This window comes from Myotis yumanensis, unplaced genomic scaffold (genome assembly GCF_028538775.1).
Source record: "Myotis yumanensis isolate MYYU_CA2020_CCGP unplaced genomic scaffold, mMyoYum1.0.hap1 SCAF_1, whole genome shotgun sequence".
Classification (NCBI taxonomy): Eukaryota; Metazoa; Chordata; class Mammalia; order Chiroptera; family Vespertilionidae; genus Myotis; species Myotis yumanensis.
In genome coordinates this window covers 115,395,195-115,407,012 of record NW_027223752.1, presented here as the reverse complement: position 1 = coordinate 115,407,012, position 11,818 = coordinate 115,395,195, and the positions used below count along the sequence as shown (strand labels likewise).

General features: G+C 40.1%; 1 pseudogene; it reads right to left on the bottom strand.

Moving 5' to 3' along the window:
• Window positions 1–10,989: 10,989 nt before the first annotated feature.
• On the bottom strand, window positions 10,990–11,559 carry LOC139005252 (translocon-associated protein subunit gamma pseudogene; annotated as a pseudogene).
• Between the last annotated feature and the right edge of the window lie 259 nt (window positions 11,560–11,818).

The window sequence follows — 11,818 nt, the reverse complement described above, 5'->3', positions numbered from 1 at the left end:
CTCACATAGAATGATAGTGAAGGGATGGCAAAAAATTTTCCAGGCAAATTAAAATGAAAAGAAAGTTGGGGTGGCAATACTCATATTTGACAAAATAGACTTCAAAATGAAGGCCATAACAGGAGACAATGAAGGTCACTTCATAATACTAAAGGGATCAATACAACCAGAGGCTATAACTCTGGTAAATATATATGCACCCAATACAGGACCATACAAATATATATAAAAAACAAATGTCTGGAGGATTTTAAGGGAGAGATTGACAGCAATACAATCATAATAAGGGACTTTAACACCCCACTGACATCACTGGAGAGATCTTCTAGACGAAAAATTAACAAGAAAACAGTGATCCTAAATTACACACTAGATAAGATGGAATTAATTGACATTTTCAGAACATTTCACCCCAAAACTATGGAATATACATTCTTCTTAAGTGCACATGGGACATTTTCAAAGATAGATCACATGTTAGGATACAAACTAACTCTCTACACGTTCAAGAAGATTGAAATCGTATCAAGCATCTTCTCAGATCACAATGGCATGAAATTAGAAATCAACTACAATAAAAACACTCAAAAACATTCAAACATATGGAGGCTAAATAGCATGTTATTAAACAACTAGAAGCCTGTTGCACAAAATTTGTGCATGGGTGGGGGTCCCTAGGCCCAGCCTATCAGGGCCATCAGAGCCTATCGGGGCCATCTCACCCAGTCACAATCAGGACTGGGCTGGCCAGGGCCTGCCAGCTGCCAGCCAGGGCCTGCCGGATGGGGTAGGAGGGAAGTGGGGAGGGACTGGGGAAGATTGGCTGGCTGTGGGAGGTTGGCTGTGGGAGTGCACTGACCACCAGGGGACGGCTCCTACATTGAGCTCCCCCTGGTGGTCAGTGCACATCATAGCAACTGGTCAGCTGGTCATTTAGCTTAGGCTTTTATATAGATAGATGAATGGGTTACCAAAGTGATCAAGGAAGAAATAAAAAAATTCCTGGAAACAAAGGAAAATGAACACACAACAATGCCAAATCTATGGGACACAGTGAAAGCAGTCCTGAGCGGGAAGTTCATAACACTACAGGCCTACCTCAAAAAACAAGAAAAACTTCTAATAGGCTGTGTAACCCTACAACTTATAGAATTACAAAGAGAACAAAAAGAAAAGCCAAGAGTAAGTAGAAGGAAGGACATAATAAATATGAGAGCAGAAATAAATGGCAGCCCTAGGCAGTTTGGCTCAGTGGAGAGAGCAATAGAGCATTGGCCTGCAGAACAACAGATTCTGGGTTCAATGCAGGTCAAGGGCACGTACCTTGGTTGCAGGCTCCTACCCGGCCTGGGCCATGGTCAGGGCTCATGCAAGAGGCAACCAATCAATGTGCTTCTCTCCCATCAATGTTTCTCTCTGTCTTTCCCTCTCTCTTCCACTTTCCCTAAAAATCAATAGAAAAATCCTCGGGTGAGGATTAACGAGAGAGAGAGGGGGGGGGGAGAGAGAGAGAGAGAGAGAGAGAGAGAGAGAGAGAGAGAGAGAAAGAGAGAGAGAGAAATGACATACAGACAAACAAAACAAAACAAAAGATCAATAAAACCAAGAGTTGGTTCTTTGAAAAGATAAACAAGATTGATGAACCTCTAGCCAGACTCATCAAGAAACAAAGAGAGAGGTCAGAAATGAAAAAAATACAAAGGATCATAAAAAATACTATGAATGACTATATTCCAACAAAGTGGACAAAATGGAGATATTTCTAGAAAAATACAATCTTCCAAAATTCAACCAAGAAGAATCAGAAAACCTGAATAAGCTGATAACTACTGATGAAATTGAAGCATTAATCAAAACTCCCAGCAAACAAAAGCCCTGGTCTGGATACCTTCATAGGGAAGTTTTACCAAACATTCAAAGAAGAATAAACACCCATCCTCCTCAAACTATTCCAAAAAAATTCAAGAGGAAGTCACACTTCCAAGCTCTTTTTATGAGGCCAGCATTACCCTAATTTCAAAACCAGACAAAGACACTACAAAGAAAGAGAACTATAGGCCAATATCCCTGATGAACATATATGCTAAAATCCTCACTAAAATTCTAGCAAATTGGATCCAGCAACACATTAAAAAGATCATACACCATGACCAAGTGGGATTTATTCCAAGAATGCAAGGCTGATACAATATCTGCAAAGCAATAAGTGTGGTACATCATATAAACAGATTGGAAGACAAAAATCACATGATCATATCAATTGACACAGAAAAAGCATTTAACAAAATTCAACAACCTTTTTTGATAAAAATTCTCAGCAAAGTGACAATAGAGGGATTATACCTCAACATAATAAAGGCCATATGTGACAAACCTACAGCCAACATCATACTTAATGGGCAAAAACTAAAACCATTTTCCCTTAGAACAGGAACAAGACAGGGATGTCCACTTTCACCACTCTTATTCAACATAGTACTGTAAGTCCTAGCCACAGAAATCAGACAAGAAGAAGAAATAAAAGGCATCCAAATTGGAAAGGAAAAAGTAAAACTGTCATTATTCACAGGTGACATGGTACTGTACATAGAAAACCCTAAAGATTCCACAAAAACACTACTAAATTTAATAAACCAATATGGCAACATAGCAGGATACAAAATCAACACCCAGAAATCATTGGCATTTTTATACACCAATAATGAATTCTCAGAAAGAGAAATTAAAAAAACAATCCCATTTACCATTGCAACAAAAAAATTAAGATGCTTAGGAATAAACTTATCCAAGGAGGTAAAAGACCTGTACTTGGAAAACTAAAGGACGTTGAAAAAAGAGATAGAGGAAGATATAAACGAGTGGAAGAATATGTCATGTTCATGGATTAGTAGAATCAACATCATTAAAATATGCATACTACCTAAAGCAATCGACAGATTCAGTGCAATCCCCATTAAAATACCAACAACATATATTACAGATCTAGAACAAACACTACAAAAATTTATATGAAACCAAAAAAGGCCCTGAATAGCTGCAGCAATGTTGAAAAAGAAACACAAAGTTAGAGGAATCACAATACCAGATATCAAGTTATACTACAAAGCCACTGTAATCAAAACAGCCTAGTACTGGCACAAGAACAGGCATATAGATCAATGGAACAGAACAGAGACCCCAGAAATTGATTTAAGCCATTATGATTAATTAATATTTGACAAAGGAGGCAAGAGCATACAACGAAGTAAAGACAGTCTCTTCAATAAATGGTGTTGGGAAAACTGAACAGGTACATGCAAGAAAGTGCAACTAGACCACCAACTTACACCATACACAAGAATAAACTCAAAATGGATAAAAGATTTAAATGTAAGTAGTGAAATCCTAGTAGAAACCATAGGCAGTAAAATCTCAGACATCTCTCATAGCAAAATGTTTACTGATACATCTGCTAGGGTAAAGGAAACTAAGGAGAAAATAAACAAAAGAGACTACATCAAAATAAAAGGCTTCTGCACAGCAAAATAAACCATCAACAAAATGAAAAGAGAGCCTATTGCATGGAAGAACATATTTGCCAATGATACATCCAATAAGGGTTTAATTTCCAAAATATATAAAGAACTTATACAACTTAACAAAAGGAAGACAAACAATCCAATTTAAAAATGGGCAAAGGACCTAAATACACACTTCTTCAAAGTGTACAGAATGCCAAGAAACATAAAAAAGTGCTCAGAGTCACTAATCATCTGAGAGATGCAAATTTAAATGACAATGAGGTATCTCCTCACACTATCAGACTGGCTATCATCAATAAATCAATAATGACAAGTGTTGGTGAGGATGTGGAGAAAAGGGAACCTTAGAACACTGCTGGTGGGAATGCAGACAGGTGTAGCCGCTGTGGAAAACAGTATGGAATTTCCTCAAAAAATTAAAAATGGAACTGCCATTTGACCCAGTGGTCCCACTTCTAGGAATATATCCTAAGATATATTCCAGAAACACTAGTCAGAAAGAATACATGCACCCCTATGTTCATAGCAGCACAATTTACAATAACTAAGATTTGGAAACAGCCAAGTGCCCATCAGCAGATGAGTGGATTAAAAAACTGTGGTACATTTACACAATGGAATACTACACAGCTGTAAAAAAGAAAGAACTTTTACCATTTGCAACAGCATGGATGGAACTGGAGAGCATTATGCTAAGGAAAGTAAGCCAGTCAGAGAAAGATGAGCATCACATGATCTCACTCATATGTGAAACCTAATGAACAAAATAAACTGATGAACAAAATAGATCCAGAGACATAGAATCATGGAACAGCCTGATGAATTTCAGAGGGAAGGTGGGGATGGGTGGGGAGTGATTAACCGGGAGCTTATGATGCATATAAGCATAGCCCATGGACACCCACAGTAGAGTGGTGAAGGCCTTGGCGGGGGGGAGTTGCAGGGTGGAGGGGGTCAATGGGAAAAAAGCAAACAAAGAAACATAGGGGACATCTGTAATACTTTCAATAATAAGGATAATTTTTTTTAAAAAAGTGTCCACACAATCAGTAATTTTTCTGAGTATAGAATTCTAGATTTAAGACCATTTTCCCTTAGTATTTGAAAGGTCTATTTTATAATATCTGGTATGTTCCTCTCAGGAGAGACTATTGGCATTGACCAATCTTCAATGAGAACTGAACCCTCTCCTTACAATTTTGTACATCTGATGATGGGAAGAATGTTCCACAGACTAGCTTTGGGCTCCATACATTTCAAACTTTGTTTTTTCTCTACTATTCATATGCATAATTGCCAAATACCATAAGACAGAGTCACAGTATGACACATGTTTGGCCTTGCCTCTTCAAGTCACAGTGTCAAGTGGGTCAGCCCAGTGGGTGAGGGGAGTATTCCTAAACATTGTTTGTACAATCACATGACTATATAAGGAAGTGACTGAAAACCACATATACATTTGTCACTAAACCCAAACTAAATGTATCCCCAGCTCAATGTATTCTTTGTGTGTGTCTGTGTGTGTGAATTATATAATTTATTCATTACAATAACTCTCTAAGTAATCTGATAAATTAGGAGTACTATATTCTCCTCTCATCCTTTTATTACAGAAAAGAAAACTAAATCATAGGCAGTGCGAGTTCAGTTTTTTAAGATCATTTTTTTATTTTTCAATTACAATTGACATACAATATTATATTAGTTTCAGGTGTACACCCCAGTGATTAGACATTATATAACTTTCAAAGTGATCATTCTGATAAATCTTGTACCCATCTGACACCATGCATAGATATTGGAATGTTATTGACTATATTCTTATCTGATCTCAAATAATGCCTGCAGTTCCTCTTACACCAGTGGACATGAGCTAGAAATGTGACTGTTTTGACTAATCAAATGTGGCAGAAGGAGCATGTGACTTCTGATATTGGGTCTTAAGAGGCTTTGCAGCTTCCTCTTTCATTCTTTTGGAACCCCCTGACCACCATGCTATGAAGAAGTCCTATCTAACCTCCTACAGGACAAGAGGCCACATAGAAGAGAACATAGGAGACCCAGCCAATAGCCATGACCCACTGCCATGTAGTTTTGAGGACATCCTGGACTTTCCAGCCCCAGTTGAGCCATCAGCTGACAGCAGCCCTATGAGTGATCCCAGCAAGATCAGCAGAACTCCCTAGATTGCTAACCACATGATTGGGAGAGGAAGGGAGAGAGAGTTCCATTTATGTATGCATTCATTGGTTGATTCTTGTATGTGCCCTGACTGGAGATTGAACCCACAACCTTAGTGTATCAGAACGAAGGTCTAACCAACTGAGCTACCTGGCCAGGGCCAATTATTTTTGTCCTTAACCACTAAGTTTTGGAGTAGTTTGTCATGGAGCAATAAATAACAAACTTGTAAATCACGCACAACTGGATTTAAGCTCAGTTGCCATTGGTAACAACTTATTCACAATATATTGTACTATGTTTGGATCGCTTCCTAACGCCTTATTTTGAGTTTCCTATCTACCATACTTTTCTGTTTCCTCCTATTTCTTGCCGTTTTGTTAGATAGGTCAAGTTTATTGTGAGATGGGTTCCAGTCAGATGGCAAAGTAGGTAAACACTGAGCTCACTTCCTCCCATGAGCACAGCAAAATTACAACTAGATTATAGAACAGTCAACCTGGAGAACCTGATGACTAGTGAAACAGATGTCCCATTGTTAGAGGCACCTCTCACAGACATCATAAAGGTGTTATAGGACAGCCCCCTGACTTTGAGGGAGAGGGCTGTCCACAACCTTGATTGTGTCTTTTCATATAAATGAATTTATACAACAGACCTTGATTGTGTTGTGATTAAGCCAACTTATTAAAGCAATTAAAGTAAGCAAATTTATTAAAGAAGCAAGGTGAGCAAATCTCTATATCTGGTTTATGAAGCATAGACGGGCTCTCAGCTAATCTGAAGCTTTGGATGGTGGGGTTTGAGGCATTATATACCCTCCTGTCTATAGATCTTAAAATTCCTCTTCTGAATAATTCTCCAGGCCCCATTTTACTTTGCTGTGGCCCTTCCAGAATTCATGAGAAGCACCTAGCAACTTTAACTTGCCAAGGCTTTTTTCCCTTTCTCCTTCCCCTCTCCTTTCCTGCATTCTCTTGTTAGGGAGGCTTTTAACCATTTGTTCTCAAGTGTCCTTGGTTGTGGAAGATAATGGCTTGTTATTTACAAGCTGGCTGCAAATTGCCCACACTGTTTGGTCTTGTTTTAACTTTTCTGTCTCAGTTTCCCTATTCCTCCTGCCCTGGAATCCTGTAACACTATAACTAAGGATAAAAAAGAAGCCACATTGAGACTGGTAGGAGTGGAGACAAGAAAAGGTTTCCCCCCACACCCACATGTGGCAGTTGAGAATTGGGAGGGATATCTCAGCTACAGAGGCTCCCCTCTGGGGACAGAGGGTTCCCAGCCCCACAGTGGACTCTCCAGCCCAGGGCTCCAGTATGGGAAGAGGAGTCACCATAACAGGTAGCTTTGAAATGCAGCAGGGATTCTATCTGGGTGAGACAGAGGGCTGCGGGTGGGTCAGACATCCTCTTAAAAGGCCCACACAGACTTACAAACACTCACCCTAAGTTCCAGCAAAGGAAAACCAGCTTTAAAGGCACAACAGACATATGAAGAGAAGCTGAATTGTGTGGCTTCAGGATGTGGAACATCATTGTTCATGTGTTCAGCCCTCCACCCACACACCCAGCAGACCGGTGCCAAATCTGAATTTGCATTAACCTAGTGAATACCACTCACCCCATCCTGGTGACTCCCTGAGACACAGGCACCCAACTCATGCCCTGCCATTGGCTATTTCAGTGTCTGTGACACACAGGCCAGCCATTGCCTATGCCACAAACTTTCTTAAAAACTCTCCTTGCCTTGGCCAGTGGTTCAGAGGTTAGAGTGTTGGCTTGCACACCAAAGGGTCATAGGTTAGATTTCCAGTCAACGACATGTACCTGGGTTGCAGGTTCAATCCCCGGCCCTGGGCAGAGCATGTGCAGGAGGCAAAAAATAGATGTGTCTCTCTCACATTGATGTTTATCTATCTATCATCTATCTATCTATCTATCTATCTATCATCTATCTATCATCTACTATCTTTTTTTTTTATTTTTTTTATTTTTCGCTTAAAGTATTACAAAGGGTATTACATAAGTGTCCTTTTTCCCCCCCCCCGCCCTTTTTTTTTTTTTTTTTTAATTTTTCGCTTAAAGTATTACAAAGGGTATTACATAAGTGTCCTTTTTTCCCCCCCGCCCTTGACAAGCCCCTGCCCTCCCTTACCCCCCAGTGTCTTATGTCCATTAGTTATGGTTATATGGGTGCATACAAGTCCTTCGGTTGATCTCTTACTCCCCTCCCTCCTGTCCCTCAACCCTCCCTGGCCTTCCCACTGCAGTCCGACAATCAGTTTGAGGCAGCTCTGCCACTGTATTTATTATTGTTCAAAAGTTTGTAATGGTCTTAATTATCCATGAAAGAGTGAGATCATGTGGTATTTTTCCTTCATTGACTGGCTTGTTTCACTTAGCATAATGCTCTCCAGTTCCATCCATGCTGTTGCAAATGGTAGGAGTTCCTTCTTTTTAACAGCAGCATAATATTCCATCGTGTAGATGTACCACAGTTTTCTAATCCATTCATCTACTGATGGGCACTTAGGCTGTTTCCAGATCTTAGCTATGGTGAATTGTGCTGCTATGAACATCTGGGTACATATATCCTTTCTGATTGGTGTTTCTGGTTTCTTGGGATATATTCCTAGAAGTGGGATCACAGGGTCAAATGGGAGTTCCATTTCCAATTTTTTGAGGAACCTCCATACTGCCTTCCATAGTGGCTGCACCAGTCTGCATTCCCACCAGCAGTGCACAAGTGTTCCTTTTTCTCCACATCCTCTCCAGCACTTGTCGTTTGTTGATTTGTTGATGATAGCCATTCTGACAGGTGTGAGATGGTACCTCATTGTTGTTTTGATTTGCATCTCTCGGATGATTAGTGACTTTGAGCATGTTTTCATATGTCTCTTGGCTTTCTGAATGCCCTCTTTTGAAAGGTGTCTATTTAGATCCTTTGCCCATTTTTTGATTGGATTGTTTATCTTCTTTTTGAATCATCTACTATCTTTATCTCTCTCTCCCCCTTCCTCCCTGCCTTCCACTCTTCTCTAAAAAAATCAATGGGAAAAATATCCTTGGTGAGAATGAACAAAAACAAAAAACTCTTTAAGTTCTGCTGGCCCCAGCCACGCAGTGGCTGGCCTTGGCATACCTTGTACCTCTTGCTAAGCAGCCTTAGGCCCAGTGTGGGTGGCAGCCAGTCTCTGGTCACAGTGTATCCTCTCACAAGCACCTCGAGGCCTAGCACAGGCAGCTACCAACTGCAGATGGCTTTGTAGCTCCTAAGAGATGGCCCCATGATGGGCATAGGCAGTGGATGACATCAGTCTGCACCAGGGCCCCTCCCAATAGGCCCCAGAACTAACACACCTGGTGGCCTTCTTCAGACCACAACAAAGCATCATCTGATTAGTTCCACAAACAACATATCCAAAGGTTGATCTTGGCAGGCACCAGAGCCCTGCTGGGGTGGGTGAATTCTGCTCCATGTGGTCATCCCCTCTTTGAGGATCTACCCCACACACTAGTATGTAAAGAGCAATTAAGACTCAACTAAAACAGGAGGACATATACAAACCACAAAAGGAATATTCCTGGAGCACCCAGCTCAGGTGACCAGGGAGACTGCACCACGGGGCCCTATAGGACACCTACTACCTAAGGCTACCTTGCCAAGACTGGGAAATGTAGCAATCTACTTAATACACAGAAACAAACACAGAGAGGCAGCCAAAATGAGAAGAAAAAGAAACATATATCAAATGAAAGAACAAGAGAAAAATCCAGAAATATAACTAAATGAAATGGAGGTAAGCAACCTATCAGATACAGAGTTCAAAACACTGGTTATAAGGATGTTTGATAAACTTAGGGGGGGAAAGGTCAATTCAGTGAGAACTTTAGCAAAGAGAGAGAAAACAGTAAAAAGGACATAGAAAACATAACACAGTCAGAAATGAAGAATGCAATAACCTAAAAGAAGCCTACGCTAGAAGGAATCATCAGGAGATTACATGAAGCAGATGATTCAACAGCAATTTCAAATATAAGGTAGCTGAAAACACCCAATCAGAATGCCAAAAAGAAAAAATAATTTTTAAAAAGGAAGATAGTTTAAGGGACCTCTGATGCCGGAGGCTAAGAACAGTAGTTAGCATAATAAATGAGAGAAGTTCTGATGGACATCTTCAGCAGGGCAGAAGATCTACATATTATTACCTGCTTCCAAACAGCTGAGGGCAATTCCCCTAACATGATTATCCTTTATTGTTTACCAAACCTTACCTTTGATATGTATATCTGCTTTGCTAAAGGGCAAAATGTGTGAATAAAAAGCCGTGGGTCCAGACATTCAGAAAACCACTCCACTAGAGAGCTGGTTTCCTCCTGGCTCCCCAAAAATGCCTTCCAAATTTACATTTCTTGTCTAGTATCCATTTATGTCACAGTCCCTTCTCCAGATTCCTGAACCCTTGCTGCAAAAAGACTGCGGTACTCTGAGACAACTTCAAGTTTACCAACATTCACAATATAGTGGTACCAGAAGGAGAAGAGAGACAGCAAAGGATTGAAAAACCTATTTGAAAAAATAATGATGGAAAACTTCCCTAACCTGGCAAAGGAAATAGACACACAAGTCAGGAAAGTGCAGAGTCTCTAAAGAGATGAACCCAAAGAGGTTCATCTAAGACACATCATAATTAAAATGCTAAGGGTTAAGGACAAAGAGATAATCTTTTATTTTTAAGTTTCTTTTCCCCAAACTGGAGAAACCATGTTTTTAACTTTAATTGAGTTATTTCAAATCACAAATTCAGAGATTTGTAAACATGCAGTTCAATCCCACCCCCCAGGCAGAGGTAAGGGGAGAAAAGAGGATTCACTCTGATATTTATGGTTCCCAAAAAGTTGTAATATTGTACTTGGAACACACAGAACCAGCTATTAACTTCTTGCTACTATAGCTAATACTTATAGTTCAGTCCAGGTTACTGTGATCTCTGACAGATCAAGGAAACAAGTTATTTTCTCCTCTTGTGATTATAGCACATTGCCAGACACATTTGCCTTTTTAATAAATGTCCTGGTACTCTGAGTTTCCCTTTCAATTCATGTAATTTCAACAGTTTGTCAAAAAAAGAGCCATTAAACAAATATTGAATTACATTTTGTTGGGTCTTTCAAACCCTCAAGCTCCAGACTATAAAAACATCTTATGTGTCTCCCACCCCGACCACCCAGCTACTTTTCCATATACCAAAGACCACCCATAGATACAAAGCCAAGGGTGAAGCTGACATGGTCTATTTGGAGCCAGTAGACAGGAAGGTGATGAGACCTGATGAAGCACTTATGGACAGAATATAGTTCACTGTGGGGTTGAAGTTCTTCAATATAAAGAAGGATTCAATAATGACCAAGACCAGGAATAGAGTGTTGTTATAGAAGATGGAAAATGTTGTAGCTTCATAATCAGCAATTTCATTCTTCTTCCACAAGATTCTTTGATTTTTTTCCTTCTGAGACATCTTTCTATTATCAGCTTCAGACAGTTTTTGAGTCACTTCTTTGGAAACAGAATCTTCCCTCTTCTGTGCTACTTTGTGCTTGAGTACAAATTTCACATTTTTGTAGGCAAAGGCTACCAAATAAGTGCTTACAAGTGTCATCACACTGTACAGAACAGCAGACTGAATAAGATCCATATGCCATATTTGCCAGTATAACCAGATGGGGATGGCAGACACAATGAAGGTGTTCCCAAAGAAGAGTGCAGAGGACTTGGCTGAGAAGTTGCAACTGAAATCCTGAAGGAGCAGGTCCTCCTCGGACTTCTACTTGGAGCTGCCTTTCAGAGCCATGGTGGAGCCGTAGCTGGGAGCAAGCCAAAGAGATAATCTTAAAAGCAGTGAGAGAAAGGCAGTTAGTTACCTACAAGGAACTCCCATAAGACTGTCCACTGATTTCTCATCAGAAACTATGCAGGCCTGAAGTGATTGGCCTGAAATATTCAAAGTGATGAAAAGCAAGGACCTACAACCAAGATCACCTACCCAACGAAGCGATCATTTGGAACTGAAGGACAAATTAAGAGTTTCCCAGACAAGAAAAAGCTAAAGG